Source organism: Myotis daubentonii, chromosome 1 (genome assembly GCF_963259705.1).
Source record: "Myotis daubentonii chromosome 1, mMyoDau2.1, whole genome shotgun sequence".
Taxonomy (NCBI): domain Eukaryota; kingdom Metazoa; phylum Chordata; class Mammalia; order Chiroptera; family Vespertilionidae; genus Myotis; species Myotis daubentonii.
In genome coordinates, this window is record NC_081840.1 from 26,647,332 (window position 1) to 26,666,803 (window position 19,472).

The window sequence follows — 19,472 nt, forward strand, 5'->3', positions numbered from 1 at the left end:
GTCAGAGGCAGTTGGGGCACCAAGTTCTGGTCACTGCGGCTGCTTTTCAGGGGAGCCCGCAGAGTACTAATAAGTCAGGACCCATCCTCCGCAGGGAAGGGATGGGGTGCAGGGAAGCCGGGTGTTCTCACGGGGCGAGGAACCAGGGCGGCACACAAGCTGCAAGGCAAGCCGGGAGGGGCAGCCAGCTTTGCCACAACGGCTGCTGCACCAGTTGAAGTCCTGGGCAGCCTAACCGCTGAGGAAGGGCACCCACGGGAGAGGGGAAAGCCCTCTGGGGCAGTGGCCACGGGCTCAAGGTCTTGCGGGTCTTGGGGGCTTCTGCTTAGACTTTGAGTGATTTGGGCCGAAAAGAGACCCCGTGAGTCCTCTGGCTCTGCCTTGTGGAACCGGGACTGAGCCCTCCTGCCTGTGGGGGCGGGATTGGTTCCCCTGGGTCCTGAGGATGGGAGAGGAATGTGCTGCGGGTCCCTCCACCCCACTTAGGGGATCAGGCCCTCAGGTGCGAAATGGCCCCGGTGTGTGTGAAAGGAGGGGGGGCTTGGCATGGACACCCCACGGCTATGGGAGGATGGAGCTGGGAGCTGGGACAGTGTAATTCCAGCTTCGGCTTTACATGTGGGTGGTGGCAGTTGCCAAGCTGCGTAAGCTTTACATGGGGCCTAACTAAGGCCCGGGAGCCAAGGATGAAATCTGCCACCGGCCCTGGGGGGGTGGGGGGGGGCGGGGGCTGGGGCTGGTGGCTGGTCCAGCTGCTCTCGCACAGACAGTGGGTCCCTCAGTAGGAGCCCTGCCTGCACAGCGATCCTTGCTTTGCCCCCCAAACCGGTAGAATTGCCCTCCTGCTCCTCTTACTCCAAAGCCAGGCAGGACCAGAGGGCTCCCCTCACTCACCGCCCCCCCCTCCACGTGCTCCTTTCTTTAGTGTCTGTCCCCCTCACAACTTCCTCTTTATACCATTTTGTATTATCTGATTTTTTTTTCATGAAGCAAGTGTTATTTCATAATTATATATAAAAACTTTTATTTGAGGAGAACTACAAATTGGATGATCTTCAGAAAAACAGGCTAACTCAGAGCAATAATTTCATTGAAAAGAACTATGTTCGCACCTGGCTAGTGTGGCTCAGTGGTTGAGCATCAACCTAGGAACCATGAGGTCACGGTTCAATTCCCAGTCAGGGCACATGCCCGGGTTTCAGGCTTGATCCCTGGCAAGAGGTGTGTTCTCATCATTGATTTTTCTATCTCTCTCTTCTTCTCCCTTCCTCTCTGAAATTAATAAAATCTTTTTTCTTTTTTTTCAAAGAAGAGCTATATTCTCACATATTTCTAAGAAAAAAATCTCAGAACCCAGTTTGAGAAAATTCTAACTGGGAAATATAAGATCTTAGAGCAGGGATGGCGAACCTTTTGAGCTCGGCATGTCAGCATTTTGAAAAACCCTAACTTAACTCTGGTGGTGCCATGTCACATATAGAAATTTTTTGATATTTGCAACCATAGTAAAACAAAGACTTATATTTTTGATATTTATTTTATATATTTAAATGTCATTTAACAAAGAAAAATCAACCCAAAAAATGAGTTCGCGTGTCACCTCTGACACGCGTGTCATAGGTTCACCATCACTGTCTTATTGCAAATGTCTTTTTTAAATGTGAACTATCAATATGAAAACTTCACCTGAAAATTTGTTTAAAAATCTGAAGATTGTTCATTAAAATAAACACAACTTGGCCTAGGCAGTTTGGCTCAGTGGATAGAGTGTCAGCCCTTGGATTACAGGATCCCGGGTTCAATTCCAGTCAAGGGTATGTACCTCGGTTGCAGGTTCATTCCCCGGCCCTGGTCAGGGCGTATGTGGGAAGCACTCAATCGATGTGTCTCTCTCACACACAAAAACCCCACAACTGCCTGGCCGGTTTGGCTCAGCGGATGGAGCGTCGGCCTGCAGACTGAAGGGTCCCGGGTTCGATTCAGGTCAAGGGCACGTGACCGGGCTTCGGGCTCGATCCCCGGTAGGGGGCGTGCAGGAGGCAGCCGATCACTGATTCTCTCTCATCATTGATGTTTCTATCTCTCCCTCTCCCTTCCTCTCTGAAATCAATAAATATATATATTTAAAACACACACACACACACAAAAACAAACAAAAAAAAAACACCCACAACTGAAAAATGCTCATGGAGCTGTGCTCCCTGAACACAGGCAGATCTAAGGCCCCGTGTGAGAGGTGGACGGGCACTCGTGCTGATGTTGGGTCGGTGCTCAGAGCTGTTTTTTCTTGGTGCAGCTAAACCTTGCTCCCTGAGAAATACGGTCTTACCAACCATTGTGCGAGAAGAATGCACGATGGCATGGAGAAACGCTCAATATGTAAGCCCAAAGTCGGATATGCAGGAAATTGTAGGGTTGCTTGGGGGAGGAAAAACATCTCTCCTTCTACCCTTCTAAGTCCTCATCTGGGACCCTGCAACAAAAGGCAGATTAGCACGAGAGAAGCATGTGCGTTTATTGAGCAGGAGTATTAAATGACATGGGACGAAGAAGTGGCTAAACCTGAGCGTTTTCATGCCACGTCTGACGGAGAGTGGAAAGCGGAGACATGCTATAGGCAGGGGGTGGGAGCTGAGTGGAGTAACCTGGGGAGGTCACTACAGCAGGGCTGCTCATTCAGATTCCGTCTTGGAGATAGGGATGCTCCTTCCCTCTGGGCATAGGGAGGGCACCGCTCACTTGATGGTGTCACGATCTGCTTCAGGCCAATGTCAGAATGTCCTTCTCACACCTGCCGTTTCTCAAGTTCCTTCAGCTTAAAATATTCAACAGGCCAGGTGCCATATGACATAGCAGATGAACCGTCATTTGAAAGCTCCGGCTCCAGAGTCTAGCAGCTTATGTTCAAACTGAGCTCTGTTCCCAATTGCATGACCTTGGGCAACGTAATTCCTCATGGGGTTTGTTAAAAACGAGACAGCAGGCCCTGGCTGGTTTGGCTCAGTGGATAGAGCGTCAGCCTGCGGACTGAAGGGTCAAGGGCACATGCCTGGGTTGCGGGCTCATCCCCAGTAGGGGGCATGCAGGAGGCAGCCAATCAATGATTCTCCTCATCATGGATGTTTCTCTCTCTCTCCCTCTCTGAAATCAATAATAAAAAAATATATATTAAAAAACAACAAAAGTAAAAAAACAATAACAAGACAGCAGGCCCCAAATGGAGTCACTTATGCTGCGAAGCCCCCTGTCACCAAACCAACACTTAGTTTTGGCGTTGGCTCTCCCAGAAGTGGAATCCTAAGCCAGTCAGTCAGGAACCCCCTGCTCCACGCTGGCTAGGTGATCTGCCTGGTGAAACCCTGCCAGCTCTAGGCAGGGGTGGGGAACCTTTCTTCGGCCCAGTGCCGTTTGGATGTTTATAACATCATTCACAGCCCATACAAAATTATCAGCTTAAAAATTAGCCTGCTACTGGTATATTTGGTCATTTAGTTAACTCACCCCGAACGTTTTCGAGGGCCTCCTATGGCCTGAGGGCCAGATGTTCCGCACCTCTGCTCTCGGGGAAAGTAACCTTGCAATAACCAGCCTGCCTTTTGCCTAGTTAGCTTCCTTGTCCCTGCCCCCTCTGCCTATTAAAGTAATTCATTTTGTGCAGCTCCTTGGAGCTCTTTTCTAGCTGCGAGATGGGATGACAATGATTTAGATTGGTATTTGCTCAAATAAACTCTTAAAAATTTTAATATGCCTCTGTTTTGATAGACACTCCCTTCCCCCAACTGGTGGGCGGAGTATGACGTAACCTGTAGCTGGGAAATACCTGAGCGACTAACCATGTATCTTATATGGACTATACATTGAACCACCAATCCACACCTGCCAAATACCCTAACCCGTGGTCGGCAAACAGCGGCTCGCAAGCCACATGCGGCTCTTTGGCCCCTTGAGTGTGGCTCTTTCACAAAATACCACGTGCGGGCACGCACTTACAGTGCGATTGAAACTTTGTGGCCCATGCGCAGAAGTCGGTATTTTGTGGAAGAGCCACACTCAAGGGACCAAAGAGCCGCGTGTGGCTCAGTTTGCCGAGCCGCAGTTTGCCGACCACTGCCCTAAGCCCTTGTTAAGCCACCAATCAGAGTGCACCCAGTACAGTAAGCCCCTCAAAAGGCGTGCCCACCTCTGCACCTGCTGCTGTCCTCCCCTTGCGAGATAGCCCAGCAGGTCCTTCTCCTCTAATAAAGCCTGTAGTCCTGGTTTTCGGCCTCTGTCTGATTTTTCACCTTTATCCTTCAACGAGTTAAAAATAAGCCCTATTTGAGTCTTATTCGGAGGATTAAAAGGGGGTGGGGAGGCAAGCACCTGGCCCTCAATAGTAAATACATTCTACCCCAACATTGTGTTTCTACATCAGCGAATAACTGTATATAGAAATACACCCAAAATGTTCACTGTTTGTTTCCTTTATAAAAAAATGGAAATGATACCATTATAATTATCCGGGCTATTAGTAACAGGAAGGAGCAGAGGGAAGGCCAGATATTACAGGCCTTTTGTGCGGCTTTGCCAGGAACTGCAGCTTAGCACTCCCCAAGGAGCCACAGGCCTGTTCCACACAGATGCTGGGGGAAGGGCCTGGACCTGGACGGCAGAATAGATGCATGCCCAGGAAAGGCGGGGTGACACAGGGGAGGTACTTGCCTGTCAGTCACACCTGGGAACAGGTCATTGGTCAGAGTGGGTGTGGGAAGATTTGGAAACTTAACCCCCTAAACAAAGACATATGCTCTCTAGTGTTTTCAGGACTCTGGGGACTCTTGTTGCAGGGGCTGGCTCCCTTGGCTCCCCTGCATTTGCCCACATGGTCCTCAGCCATGTGGACCCCACACACAATGGACGAGTGGATTGCAACTAGCCTGTCCTGATGCTGTACTGACCCAGCTCCACCATGGAAAGCAAGCCCGGACTCCAGCTCTGCTTTTAGCTCCACTGAATCCCCGGCTGCACCTCTTCCAGGATGGATGAAGGGAAACAGGACTTAGAAACCCAGGGGTGCAATCCCACACACACAGAAATCCCTCCTCCGTCTCCCATGCAAGTCTCAGAAAATTCTTTTTCTCAAGCTATTGTAAGGACCCCACCCCCAGCACCCAGTGGGGAAAGGGAAACCCCACTTCCACCAGTAACAGAAACAGGCTTTTATTTTATTTATTGATTTGAGAGAGAGAGAGAGAGAGAGAGAGAGAGAGAGAGAGAGAGAGAGAGAGAGATTTGCTGTTCCACTCATGATGCATTCATTGGTTGATTCTTGTACGCGTGCCCTGACCTGGCGTATCAGGATGCTCTCTAACCAGCCGACTACCTGGCCAGGGCAGTGTTTATTTCTGAGTGGTCGTGTCATGCTGACATTAGCTATATATTTATACTTTTCCAACTTTTCCATTAGAAAAAGTGTCTTTTAAAAATAATAACTTAATACATGACTCGTTTTTCCCATGGAGAAAAAGAAATGGAAAATACTCGGGCCATGGAAACTGGGGTCGCTTCTCTAGGTCCTCACCCGGGAGCTGCCTCGCTTGATTCAGAGGCGAGGGTGAGGGTTTTGCAGTCAGGCCTGGGTTCAAATACCAGCTTTAAATGTCCATGTTCTGGTCTCTCCTCTAACGTGGGAATAAGAATGCCTCAGCGGGGTTCCTGGAGATGAAGTAAAATAACCTACCTGGCGCAATCTGGCTGCCTGTAGCCCTGTTTTCACTATGCATTTGCAATTTGCTCCTCCAGACCAAAGGTGGGGGCTGGGAGGACCTGGGCAGTCTCTGTGCGCCCAGGACTGGGGGCCTGTCCCCTCTAAGGGGTATAGGCTTGCACCCCTCTTTGCAGCCCCAAAGGGCTAATCCCAGGAGGAAACCGGGAAGGCTGGCCTCTAGCAGTTTCTTGCCCACTGGGGGGCCCGGGGACCCATTCATTGCCCGCTGTCATTGGCTCTGGGGATGGAGATCTGGGGCTCCACCTGGAGGAGGTGCTGGGGCTGCAAGACAACTGGGACCCATTGTCCATGTCCTCCCACCCCCTACCCCCCACCACACCATGCAGCCACTGAGGTGAGCTAGACTGTGAGAAGAGAGAGAGAGAAAGAGAGAGAGAGAGAGAGAGAGAGAGAGAGAGAGAGACATATATATATTTGTGTGATACACAAATCACTGCAGGATTAATTAGCATTTTAATTCAATTGCCATAAGCTCTGTGATTTCATAATGGGCCTCAGATTTAATTGTATGATGAACTTTCCCTTCAAATCTTGTCAAAATATCTGTAATCAGCCCTGAGCGGGTGGCTCAGTTGGTTGAAACATCATCCCATACACCAAAAGGCTGCAGATTCGATTCCTGATCAGGGCACATACCTAGGTTGCAGGTTCGATCCCTGGTTGGGGCACTAACAGGAGGCAACTGATCGTTGTTTCTCTCACACTGATGTTTCTCTCTCTCTCTCTCTCTCTTCCCCCACCTTCCCCTCTCTCTAAAATCAAAAAAATATCCTTGGGTAAAGATTTTTAAAAATTTTGATTAAAAAAGAAGCATCTGTAAGCATAGTGACGAGGACCAAATCCAACCGGAGGCCCTGGCCACATGCCCGGTGGTGTCCGGGTACCTTAGCCCTGACCCAGGTCATATTCCTCCAGTGGCAATGGGCCACGGACCACACACCAGGGCTGCGCTGCGTGAGCGCCCATTTCTCAGGTGAGGATGCAGCAGGTTACCGTCCCCGCAGCCTGGCTCCTCCTCCTGGCAGACACCCGTGTGGGGTCACCACAGAGGTGATTTGCAGGTCGCTGTTTACCCACCTCAGCCTCCGCTCCAGATTCGTGGGGATGGGGTTTGTTTCACAGCCAATCGGGATCCCTTGCTGAGACGTTGTTAAAGCTCAAAGACAGGGATGGGCAGCGACTGGCTCACAAAAGATCTTGTAAAACAGCTTTTGAGTGGGAATGGGGAAGTTCTTGAATAGAGAATGGCCTGTTTGGGTTAAGTTGCAGATTGCCATGGCAACGCCTTGCTCTGTTGGCTCTGAGCTCCTGGATTGTGTTGACAGTGGCCCTGGGGCCTGCGGGCCCAGTGGGCTCAACCCCCCACCTGGGGTTCAAGTCCCAGGAGTATAGGTCTTGGGCAAATCATTGTACCTGGCAGAGCCTCAGGTTTTTTATCTATAAAATGGAATCAATGAAAGAGTAGATAAGAGTGTGCGAAGGACTTGTCTGGCATGTTCCTTGTTTTTAAAGTTTCAGGTCTAATTCTTTTTTTTTTTTTCATAACCCGAATTTTATTTTATTTTATTTTTTTTTAAATTAAATCTTTATTGTTCAGATTATTACATTTGTTCCTTTTTTCCCCCCCCCATAACTCCCCTCCTCCCAGTTCCCGCCCTACCCTCCGCCCTCACTCCCCACCCACTGTCCTCATCCATAGGTGCACGATTTTTGTCCAGTCTCTTCCCACATCTCCCACACCCCTTTCCCCCCCAAGAATAGTCAGTCCATTCCCTTTCTATGTCCCTGATTCTATTATAATCAACAGTTTATTCTGTTCATCAGATTATTTATTCACTTGATTCTTAGATTCACTTGTTGATAGATGCATATTTGTTGTTCATAATTTGTATCTTTACCTTTTTCTTCCTCTTCCTCTTCTTAAAGGATACCTTTCAGCATTTCATATAATCCTGGTTTGGTGGTGATGAACTCCTTTAGCTTTTCCTTATCTGTGAAGCTCTTTATCTGACCTTCAATTCTGAATGATAGCTTTGCTGGATAAAGTAATCTTGGTTGTAGGTTCTTGGTATTCATCACTTTGAATATTTCTTGCCACTCCCTTCTGGCCTGCAAAGATTCTGTTGAGAAATCAGCTGACAGTCGTATGGGTATTCCCTTGTAGGTAACTGAGTTTCTTTCTCTTGCTGTTTTTAAGATTCTCTCTTTATCTTTTGCTCTTGGCATTTTAATTATGATGTGTCTTGGTGTGGTCCTCTTTGGATTCCTTTTGTTTGGGGTTCTCCGCGCTTCTTGGACCTGTAAGTCCATTCCTTTCACCAGGTGGGGGAAGTTTTCTGTCATTATTTCTTCAAATAGGTTTTCAATATCTTGCTCTCTCTCATCTTCTGGCACCCCTATAATTCTGATGTTGGTACGCTTGAAGCTGTCCCAGAGGCTCCTTACACTATCCTTGCATTTTTGGATTCTTTTTTCATTTTGCTTTTCCCGTTGGATGTTTTTTGCTTCCTCGCATTTCAAATCATTGACTTGATTCTTGCGCTCCTCTGGTCTGCTGTCGGGCGTCTGTATAATATTCGTTATTTCAGTCCGTGTGTGCTTAATTTCTAGTTGGTTCCCCAATATAAGATCGAGGGTCTTATTAGTTTTCGTGTAGATCTCATTAAGTTTATCGACAGCTTCTAAACAGTTCTTGAGAGACCTTAAAAGTGTGGTTCTGAACTCTATTTCTTCCATTGACAATTTTGTCCTGTTTCTTTGTCTCCGCATTTTGTTATGCTTCCTTGGTGCACCCCCTAGTGGTCTTTGTTCGCAGTCTTATAGATAAATCTTGATTGCTGTAGCTAATTCCAGGGAGGGTTTGACCTCCAGGCCAAGTGGCTATGAGATTCAGCTGTGTCAGCGGTGAGAGAACTTCTGTCCTCTAGGGAGGTGCTAATCTAGCCTTTGCCTGAGGCTATCCGGCAAAGGCCTCTGTGCAGGGCTTGGGCAGGGCGGGTCGAACAGGATCAACAGCGTGGGCCGGAGAGAGCAGTTATGGCGGCTCTCAGTCCTGTCCCCAGGGGCTCTGCCTCTCTGAGTCCCAGCACCCGCTGCAAAGCTCAGAGAGAAAGCTGCACTCGCTCTGACCGAAGCCAGACAGTCCCGCTTCTCCCGCCTGAGTTTGGGTCCCTAAAGACTCGCCCGGATCTGGAGCTCAGAGTCTGCGACTCCCTCCCGATTGAAAACAACAACCGCGCACTCCGCACCTCAGAATTTGACTTCAGCACTGCGCCTCCTCTGAGTGTCCGTGTGCGTTTCTCTTTCCTCCTAGTTGTAGGACTTCCACTCAGCCAGCGCCCCTGTGGTTCTGGGTGATGTCCCTTCCGTTTTTTGGTTTCACTTTTGAAGTAGTTGTTCAAAGCAGCAAACTCCGGCGTTAACCTATGCCGCCATCTTGGTTCCATCTCAGGTCTAATTCTTCCCAGAGAACCTTCCCTTCATGGTCGAGTCTACAGTCTGCTTCCTGAGCAGAGCCTATGTGATTCTCAAACGTTTTTTCATGTGGTGAAGTAGACATAACAGAATGCCCCCTGAGCCCACTGTGAAGGGCAAGGTCTGTGGCTGTGAGTGCATTCACACTGCCGGGCAGCCATCAGCACCACCATCCCCGGGACTTCCCACCTTCCCTACTGACATTCTACCCACCGCGCCAACTCCCAGCTGCTCACACTTTGGTCTTAGGGTGCCCTACTCTCTTACAAAATATTGGACCCTCCCCCCAAAAGCTTTTGTTGACCTGGGTTCCTTCTATCAGTGTTTACCATGTTATAAATGAAAATGAAGAAACATTTAAAATAGTGAGGGGGAGCAGACTTTGCCACCCCAAATATGCCTTTGGGGAGATTGATTATTTTAAGCTGGTTCTTTCTAAGACACAGAAGACTCAGGAAAAACCTGTGTCCTTCCCTGTCACTGCCTGGAAGAATTTAGATGGGGGACCTGCTCCAGGGAGGGAGAGGTCCTCACAGATACCAGGGTAACAGGGACGAGGGCGATAGACAAGGAGGAGCCTCGCAAGGCCCCTGTGACCAAGTCCTGCCTGTGTCCATTGCTAAAGGCGGCCCAGCCAACATTGATTGACCAAACGTTTGCTTTTTTGTCTCCATGAGAACTGCCTTCCTGCCCTTTGATATTTCAAACCAGAGCCTCCACTTGTCTTCTACACTCAAGGCGGCATAAACTTAACCGCCTGATCTGCCCGTAGGTCTCATGTTCCTATGGGAGCCCCACGGGTACGAACCTATTAGATTTGGTCATTTTCTCCTATGAATTGGTTTCATGGCAATTTGATGATCAGCCCAGACAGAAGAATTTGAAAGGGTACCCCCACACAATGACAAGAGATGGAAACATTGTCATGTTTATAATAAAATGCTTTTTAAGCCCTAACCAGTTTGGCTCAGTGGATAGAGTGTCGGCCTGCGGACTGAAGGGTCCCAGGTTTGATTCTGGTCAAGGGCATGTACCTTGGTTGCGGGCACATCCCCAGTAGGGGGTGTTCAGGAGGCAGCTGAACGATGTTTCTCTCTCATCGATGTTTCAAACTCTCTATCCCTCTCCCTTCCTCTCTGTAAAAAATCAATAAAATATATATATTTTTAAAAAAAATACTTTTTAAGCCCTGACCGGTTGCTCAGTGGTTAGAGCACTGGCCCACGCACTGAAGGGTCTCAGGTTTGACTCCCCGTCAAGAGCACAACCCCTACCTGGGTTGCAGGATCCCTAGCTCTACAGTCAGTGTTTGTGCGGAGGCAATCAATTGATGTATCTCACATCAATGTCTCTTTCTCTCTCCCCCACTCCCTTCCACTCTCTAAAAATCAGTGGGAAAAAATATCCTCAGGTGAGGATTAAAAACATTCATTTTAAGAAAAATAACTGTATCTTCCAAAACAAAACAAAAAATTAGTGAGAAGTTCAGTATTTTATGTAGATTTTTGCAAATCTCTTTGATGTCTGGCTTAAAACAGCAGCCAGACTCTTATGTTTGCTTCTGCATTCAATCTATTGCAATGTTACCTGTTGGGCAGCATCTGGAAAATTCTATTGTATACGCATGAGAGAACCAGAGGGCAAAACACTCATGTCTTGGTCTTGTAAAAATAGTTTTGATCTCATGGATTTCCTGAAAGGGTCTCAAGGACCCCACGGAGGGAATAGCAGAGCTGCCCTCGGGGGACTTGTGGTCTGGGTGGGCTCCCCTAGCAGACACCGTTGTGCCCACCAGCTCTCCTTGGCATTGGCCTCTACGTGGGGCAGCTGCTCGCGGGGAAGCCCTCCCCGCCCAGGTGGAGGGTTTTACTGCAGGAACAGGTCGGGTCCGAGCACAGAGCCTGCTGGAGGAGCCCGTGGACAATGCCCAAACGGAGGCTGACAGGGTGGGGCGGACACATCCCTGGCTTCCTGGTAGCTCCGTGGATGACGGAGGTCTGCTCCACGCCCTCTGCCATCCTGGGACTGAGCTCCGGCTGGCTGCAGGGACCAAAGGGCTTGACTACCCCTTCGATGAGTCCCTTTCTTCCCCGCCTCACTGCTGTCCCTCCCCGCGGTCACCTTCCAAATAAACCACTTGTCAAGCCCTCGTCTCTGTTTAGGGGGGAACCCATCTCAGGAGAGGGGGGACCCAAACCCAGCCGGTGGCCCTGCCTGGCCCTGGCCCCCATGTGCCCTCCTGCAGTGCATGCCAGCACCTGCTTAACAACTTGCTGGCTGGGAAAACAACCACCACCTGGCTGGCAGGTTTGCTGATCCCCGTGGTGTAAATGCTCCGACCAGGGCCGGGCAGCCCGCCGCTGCTGCGTCTCCGGAGCTGGGAGCCACCCTGCACGCGCTGCTGCTGTAACGCTGTCATGTCTACTGGATCTGCCTCCTCCTCTGTCCCCACTGTGGCGTCCTGTCACCTCAGCACGTAGCCGCACGTCCTGTCCACTCACCGCAGGTACAAATGCTCGTGGAGCCGTGAGAGCAGCAGAGCCACAGGGGTGGGTGGGGGAGAAGTGCGGGCAGGGAAGGGCTCTGGGCAGGGAGAGCTGCGGCTGCCTGGGGGGGCCTTCCAGCTTTGAGGCCACCGGGCCTGGCAGAAAGGGAGGGAGAAGCTGAACGTGCAGGGGCAGCGAGAACAAAGCCACAGTCTCAGAGGGCGCAGGGGAGAGCACGTGTGGGGAAGGTTGGGTTCCTGGGGAGGTGGGTAGCGGCCTCTCTGGGGGACAGCACCCCTGGTTTGGCCTGCTGTCCACGGGCTCCCCCGAGGCTGGATCCCAGACAGGCCTTGCCGAGGGGCCCTTCTGTCACCAGCTGTTTTGAAAGTGGGCGCCCCGGCCTGACCACCCTCCCGGCCGGCTCCAGTCGGACCGGAGAACTTGGAGTGAGCGTCTCTTCAAAGCTGTCCCCGCTGGGAGCTCCCACGGCCTCTCTACCTGGGGCCTGGGGCGGGCGCAGGAGCAGGGGCGGCTGGTCAGTGAAGACCCAGGGCCTAGGAAGGCAAGGGGAAACCTGCCATGGAGCTGGGAGCGGGGGGTGGCGGCGGGCCTGGGAGGCCACGTCCGCAGCTGCTCCCAAACCTCGGAGCTGCGGCGCGGAACCAGGGCTTCCTGGAAGCGTCTGAGCTTGGAGCTGAAGAACAACGGTCCGGTCCGAACAGAGCTGAGGGGAGCGACCTGCCCGGCGGGCTGGGAAGCAGCAGGGCAGGGATTCAAACCCAGCCGGTGGGCCCAGAGCCCGTGGGCTGGCCTCTAGTTCGCCCGAGTTTCCTTCCTCTGGATAAAGTGAGGGGGACAAGGCCAGAGCCGGGTGTCGTTTCTGTCCTCGGGGCCCGGCCGTTCTCCAGGGCAGGTAGGTGAGTCCCGTCAGCTCTGCTTAGGACAGTGACCCAGGCCGCAGCCCCCCCGGCCCCGTGGGCCCTTCGTGCCCCAGGCGCTGAGCAAGGTGCGTGGGGGTCTCTGTGCCGGTTGCCCACCCAGACACTTTCCCACCAGGTCTGCTCTGTCAAATGTTGCCTTTAATACAGAGGGGCCTTGACTTACGAGTGTCCCCACTAACGAGTTTTTTGAGATACCAGCTGTCTCTCTGCGGATTTTTTGCAGAGAGACAGTTGAGTTGACAGAGTAATTTGAGTTAACGAGCTCCTTAACGAGCTCGGTCTCTGAACGAATTAAACTTGTAAGTCAAGGCCCCACTGTACCTGACTCATGACGGTACTTCCTTCTTGCCACAGTCTAAGGCTGGGGCGGGGGGTGGGGGCAAACTTTTTGACTCGAGGGCCACAATGGGTTCTTAAACTGGACCGGAGGGCCGGAACAAAAGCATGGATGGAGTGTTTGTGTGAACTAATATAAATTCAAAGTAAACATCATTACATAAAAGGGTACGGTCTTTTTTTGTTTGTTTGTTTTATTCATTTCAAACTGGCTGGATCCGGTCCGCGGGCCGTAGTTTGCCCACGGCTGGTCTAAGGTAAGGCTGATGGCTATGAATCAAGAATTTGTTTCCAAAATGGTGGTTGTTGTTCATTTGAGATATCTTGGCTAAATGGTTGCTAGCTGTTCTTGTCTCCTGCATGAAAGTTATACGAGTGTCTGCATTTCAAAACCCATTGGCCACTCACGGACCTGCTCACTTTACCCTGGAGCCTAACTGTGGCCCTGGCACTCAGGCACCAGAGGAAAGGCTTTCTTTGAAAAATGTACCCTAGCTTTCTCCTCCCTCCTCCTCCTCCTCCTCCTCCTCCTCCTCCTCCTCCTCCTCCTCCACTCTTCCTTCTCTCCTCCTCCTCCTCCTTCTCTCCTCCTCCTCCTTCTCTCTTCCCTCTCTCCTCCTCCTTCTCCTGCTCCTCTTCCTTCTCTCCTCCTCCTTCTCTCCTCCTTCTCTCCTCCTCCTCCTTCTCTCTTCCCTCTCTCCTCCTCCTCCTCCTCCTCTTCCTTCTCTCCTCCTCCTCCTTCTCTCCTCCTCCTTCTCTCCTCCTCCTCCTTCTCCTCCTCCTCCTCCTTCTCTCCTCCTCCTCCTTCTCTCTTCCTTCTCTCTTCCTCCTCCTCCTCCTTTCCTCCTCCTTCTCTCCTCCTCCTCCTTCTCTCTTCCTTCTCTCTTCCTCCTCCTCCTTCTTTCCTCCTCCTTCTCCTCCTCCTCCTCCTTCTCTCCTCCTCCTCCTTCTCCTCCTTCTCTCCTCCTCCTCCTTCTCTCTTCCTTCTCTCTTCCTCCTCCTCCTTCTTTCCTCCTCCTTCTCCTCCTCCTCCTCCTTCTCTCCTCCTCCTCCTTCTCCTCCTCCTCCTCCTCCTTCTCTCCTCCTCCTCCTTCTCTCTTCCTTCTCTCTTCCTCCTCCTCCTTCTTTCCTCCTCCTTCTCCTCCTCCTCCTCCTTCTCTCCTCCTCCTCCTTCTCCTCCTCCTCCTCCTCCTTCTCTCCTCCTCCTCCTTCTCTCTTCCTTCTCTCTTCCTCCTCCTCCTTCTTTCCTCCTCCTTCTCCTCCTCCTCCTCCTTCTCTCCTCCTCCTCCTTCTCCTCCTCCTCCTCCTCCTTCTCTCCTCCTCCTCCTTCTCTCTTCCTTCTCTCTTCCTCCTCCTCCTTCTTTCCTCCTCCTTCTCCTCCTCCTCCTCCTTCTCTCCTCCTCCTCCTTCTCCTCCTCCTCCTCCTCCTTCTCTCCTCCTCCTCCTTCTCTCTTCCTTCTCTCTTCCTCCTCCTCCTTCTTTCCTCCTCCTTCTCTCCTCCTCCTCCTCCTCCTCTTCCTTCTCTCCTCCTCCTCCTTCTCTCCTCCTCCTTCTCTCCTCCTCCTCCTTCTCCTCCTCCTCCTCCTCTTCCTTCTCTCCTCCTCCTCCTTCTCTCCTCCTCCTTCTCTTCTCCTCCTCCTTCTCCTCCTCCTCCTCCTCCTTCTCTCCTCCTCCTTCTCTCTTCCTTCTCTCCTCTTCCTTCTCTCCTCCTCCTTCTCTCCTCCTTCTCCTCCTCCTCTCCTCCTTCTCCTCCTCCTCCTCCTTCTCTCCTCCTCCTCCTCCTCCTCTCCTCCTCCTCCTCCTCCTTCTCTCCTCCTCCTCCTCCTCCTTCTCTCCTCCTCCTCCTCCTCCTTTCTCTCTCCTTCTCCTCCTCCCCTCCTCCTCCTCCTTCTCTCCTCCTCCTCCTCCTCCTCCTCCTCCTCCTCCTCCTCTCCTCCTCCTCCTCCTCCTCCTCCTCCTTCTCTCCTCCTCCTCCTCCTCCTTCTCTCCTCCTCCTCCTTCTCTCTTCCTTCTCTCTTCCTCCTCCTCCTTCTTTCCTCCTCCTTCTCCTCCTCCTCCTCCTTCTCTCCTCCTCCTCCTTCTCCTCCTCCTCCTCCTCCTTCTCTCCTCCTCCTCCTTCTCTCTTCCTTCTCTCTTCCTCCTCCTCCTTCTTTCCTCCTCCTTCTCCTCCTCCTCCTCCTTCTCTCCTCCTCCTCCTTCTCCTCCTCCTCCTCCTCCTCCTTCTCTCCTCCTCCTCTTTCTCTCTTCCTTCTCTCTTCCTCCTCCTCCTTCTTTCCTCCTCCTTCTCCTCCTCCTCCTCCTTCTCTCCTCCTCCTCCTTCTCCTCCTCCTCCTCCTCCTTCTCTCCTCCTCCTCCTTCTCTCTTCCTTCTCTCTTCCTCCTCCTCCTTCTTTCCTCCTCCTTCTCCTCCTCCTCCTCCTTCTCTCCTCCTCCTCCTTCTCCTCCTCCTCCTCCTTCTCTCCTCCTCCTCCTTCTCTCTTCCTTCTCTCTTCCTCCTCCTCCTTCTTTCCTCCTCCTTCTCCTCCTCCTCCTCCTTCTCTCCTCCTCCTCCTTCTCCTCCTCCTCCTCCTTCTCTCCTCCTCCTCCTTCTCTCTTCCTTCTCTCTTCCTCCTCCTCCTTCTTTCCTCCTCCTTCTCCTCCTCCTCCTCCTTCTCCTCCTCCTCCTCCTTCTCTCCTCCTCCTCCTTCTCCTCCTCCTCCTCCTCCTTCTCTCCTCCTCCTCCTTCTCTCTTCCTTCTCTCTTCCTCCTCCTCCTTCTTTCCTCCTCCTTCTCTCCTCCTCCTCTTCCTTCTCTCCTCCTCCTCCTTCTCTCCTCCTCCTTCTCTCCTCCTCCTCCTTCTCCTCCTCCTCCTCCTCTTCCTTCTCTCCTCCTCCTCCTTCTCTCCTCCTCCTTCTCTTCTCCTCCTCCTTCTCCTCCTCCTCCTCCTCCTTCTCTCCTCCTCCTTCTCTCTCCTTCTCTCCTCTTCCTTCTCTCCTCCTCCTTCTCTCCTCCTTCTCCTCCTCCTCTCCTCCTTCTCCTCCTCCTCCTCCTCCTCCTCCTTCTCTCCTCCTCCTCCTCCTTCTCTCCTCCTCCTCCTCCTCCTCTCCTCCTCCTCCTCCTCCTTCTCCTCCTCCCCTCCTCCTCCTCCTTCTCTCCTCCTCCTCCTCCTCCTCCTCCTCCTCTCCTCCTCCTCCTCCTCCTCCTCCTTCTCTCCTCCTCCTCCTCCTTCTCTCCTCCTCCTCCTCCTCCTTCTCTCCTCCTCCTCCTCCTCCTTCTCTCCTCCTCCTCCCCTTCCTCCTCCTCCCCTTCCTCCTCCTTCTCTCCTTCTCCTCCTCCTTCTCTCCTCCTCCTCCTCCTTCTCTCCTCCTCCTCCCCTTCCTCCTCCTCCTCCTCCATCCCTCCTCCTCCTTCTCCTCCTCCTCCTCCTTCTCTCCTCCTCCTCCTCCTCCTTCTCTCCTCCTCCTCCTCCTTCTCTCCTCCTCCTCCTCCTCCTCCTTCTCTCCTCCTTCTCCTCCTCCTTCTCCTTCTCTCCTCCTCCTCCTCCTCCTCCTTCTCTCCTTCTCCTCCTCCTTCTCCTCCTCCTCCTCCTCCTTCTCTCCTCCTCCTCCTTCTCTCCTCCTTCTCTCCTCCTCCTCCTCCTCCTCCTCCTCCTCCTCCTCTCCTCCTCCTCCTCCTTCTCTCCTCCTCCTCCTCCTCCTCCTCCTTCTCTCCTCCTCCTCCTCCTCCTTCTCTCCTCCTCCTCCTCCTCCTCCTCTCTCTCCTCCTCTCCTCCTCCTCCTCCTCCTCTCCTCCTCCTCCTCCTTCTCTCCTCCTCCTCCTCCTTCTCCTTCTCTCCTCCTCCTCCTCCTCTCCTCCTCCTCCTCCTCCTTCTCTCCTCCTCCTCCTCCTCCTCCTTCTCTCCTCCTCCTCCTCCTTCTCTCCTCCTCCTCCTCCTTCTCTCCTCCTCCTCCTTCTCTCCTCCTCCTCCCCTTCCTCCTCCTCCCCTTCCTCCTCCTTCTCTCCTCCTCCTCCTCCTCCTCCTCCTCCTTCTCTCCTCCTCCTCCTCCTTCTCTCCTCCTCCTCCCCTTCCTCCTCCTCCTCCTCCTTCTCTCCTCCTCCTCCTCCTCCTCCTCCTCTCCTCCTCCTCCTCCTCCTTCTCTCCTCCTCCTCTTCCTCCTCCTCCTCCTTCTCTCCTCCTCCTCCTCCTCCTTCTCTCCTCCTCCTCCTCCTCCTCCTCCTCCTCCTTCTCTCCTCCTCCTCCTCCTCCTCCTTCTCTCCTCCTCCTCCTCCTCCTCCTTCTCTCCTCCTCCTCTCCTCCTCCTCCTCCTCCTCCTCCTCCTCCTTCTCTCCTCCTCCTCCTCCTCCTTCTCCTTCTCTCCTCCTCCTCCTCCTCTCCTCCTCCTCCTCCTCCTTCTCTCCTCCTCCTCCTCCTCCTCCTTCTCTCCTCCTCCTCCTCCTCCTTCTCTCCTCCTCCTCCCCTTCCTCCTCCTCCTCCTCCTCCTTTTCTCCTCCTCCTCCTCCTCCTTCTCTCCTCCTCCTCCTCCTCCTCCTCCTCCTTCTCTCCTCCTCCTCCTCCTCCTCCTCCTTCTCTCCTCCTTCTCCTCCTTCTCTCCTCCTCCTCCTCCTCCTCCTTCTCCTCCTCCTTCTCTCCTCCTCCTCCTCCTCCTTCTCTCCTCCTCCTTCTCCTCCTCTTCCTCCTCCTCCTCCTTCTCTCCTCCTCCTCCTCCTCCTCCTTCTCCTCCTCCTTCTCTCCTCCTCCTCCTCCTCCTTCTCTCCTCCTCCTTCTCCTCCTCTTCCTCCTCCTCCTCCTTCTCTCCTCCTCCTCCTCCCTCCTCCTCCTCCTCCTCCTCTTCCTCCTCTCTTCCTTCTCTCCTCCTCCTCCTCCTCCTCCTCCTCCTCCTCCTCCTCTGAAGAGTGTGGGTTCTGGAATCAGACCTGATTTTCAGTCCTGGCTTTGGCACTAACTGGGAGACAGAGCCGGGCAAGTGTCAGCCTCTTAGCCTCAGTTTCCTAATGGGTCAACAAGAGACAATCATGAAGTCTCTCTTGTGAGAACTGAGTGAAATCATCTGTATCAATAACCCCCTCCCACATGGTGCTTTGTACTTAGGAGGCATCCGACCATGCCGCTGCTGCCCTTGCCTCCTCCGGAGAAGCCGTGATTTGCACTCAGCAGTGGCCCAGCGCTCACAGCCCACTCCTCTCCCTGGTGTGACCCTGGTGGAGGGCCCATGGGCGACCTGTTGCCAGGGGTGAGATGGGCATGTCCTTTGATATTCCAGTTGTTCCTCCTCAAGGACTCAATCCTAGGGCAGTTGTAGGATGAGCGCACTATTGATAGAGCAACACTCTGGAAGAAGTCAAATGTTTCAACAGGAAGCTGACTAGCCCGGCCGGCGTGGCCCAGTGGCTGAGCGGAGCGTTGACCTATGAACCAGGAGGTTACGGTTCGATTCCCGGTCAGGGCACATATCCAGGTTGCAGGCTTGATCCCTAATGTGGGGCATGTAGGAGGCCGCCGATTAATGATTCTCTCTCATCATTGATGTTTCTATCTCTCTCTCCCTTTCCCTTCTTCTCTGAAATCAATAAAAATATATTTTAAAAAAAGAAACTGATTAAATAACTTAGAAACTATCCATAGGATATAACCCCATGCATATGATAAAAACAAGAATGCTTTAAGGACATGGAAAGTTTTTCATAATATGGGAACTGGCAGAAAAACGGGGACACAAAACTATTTGTAGTTTGTTCATAACACTGTAAACCAGAAAATATGCACACATAGGGATAGGTTTAAAAGACACACCGGCATATTAGCAGTTGCTGTATTATAGGTGATTGTTTTTTTTAAAAAAATAGTTTTTGCTGTTTAAAAATTTCTATCATGATCAGGTATTCGTTTGAAAATTCAGCATTTTCAGAAAATTATATGCATGTACATGTGTGCATTCATGTGTGTGCATGCATGTGCGCACATGGGTCTAATCACCATGGAATAAAAGAGTGTTCTTCAAGTTCTACTTATGAGGAAATAAGTACCTTGTGCATAAAACCTAAGACTTTAGTGAAAAAAAAATTCTCTTCAAGTTGTTAAAATATTTAAAATATTTCTTATTCTATTTAAATGTTGCTGTGGAAACTATGGGATGATGAATGCAACTAATAATTTATTGAGAGAGTATGCATGCTCATAGTAAATATATATATAGGACAAAGTGTATATAATAATAATTTTCCCACCCCAAGTAGCAACTACTATTAAGTTTTAAAAAATATATATTTTATTGATTTTTTACAGAGAGGAAGGGAGAGGGATAGAGAGTTAGAAACATCGATGAGAGAGAAACATTGATCAGCTGCCTCCTGTACACTCCCTACTGGGGATGTGCCCGCACCCAAGGTACATGCTTTTGACCAGAATCGAACCTGGGACCCTTGAGTCCGCAGGCTGACACTCTATCCACTGAACCAAACCGATTAGGGCTACTATTAAGTTTTTAATATA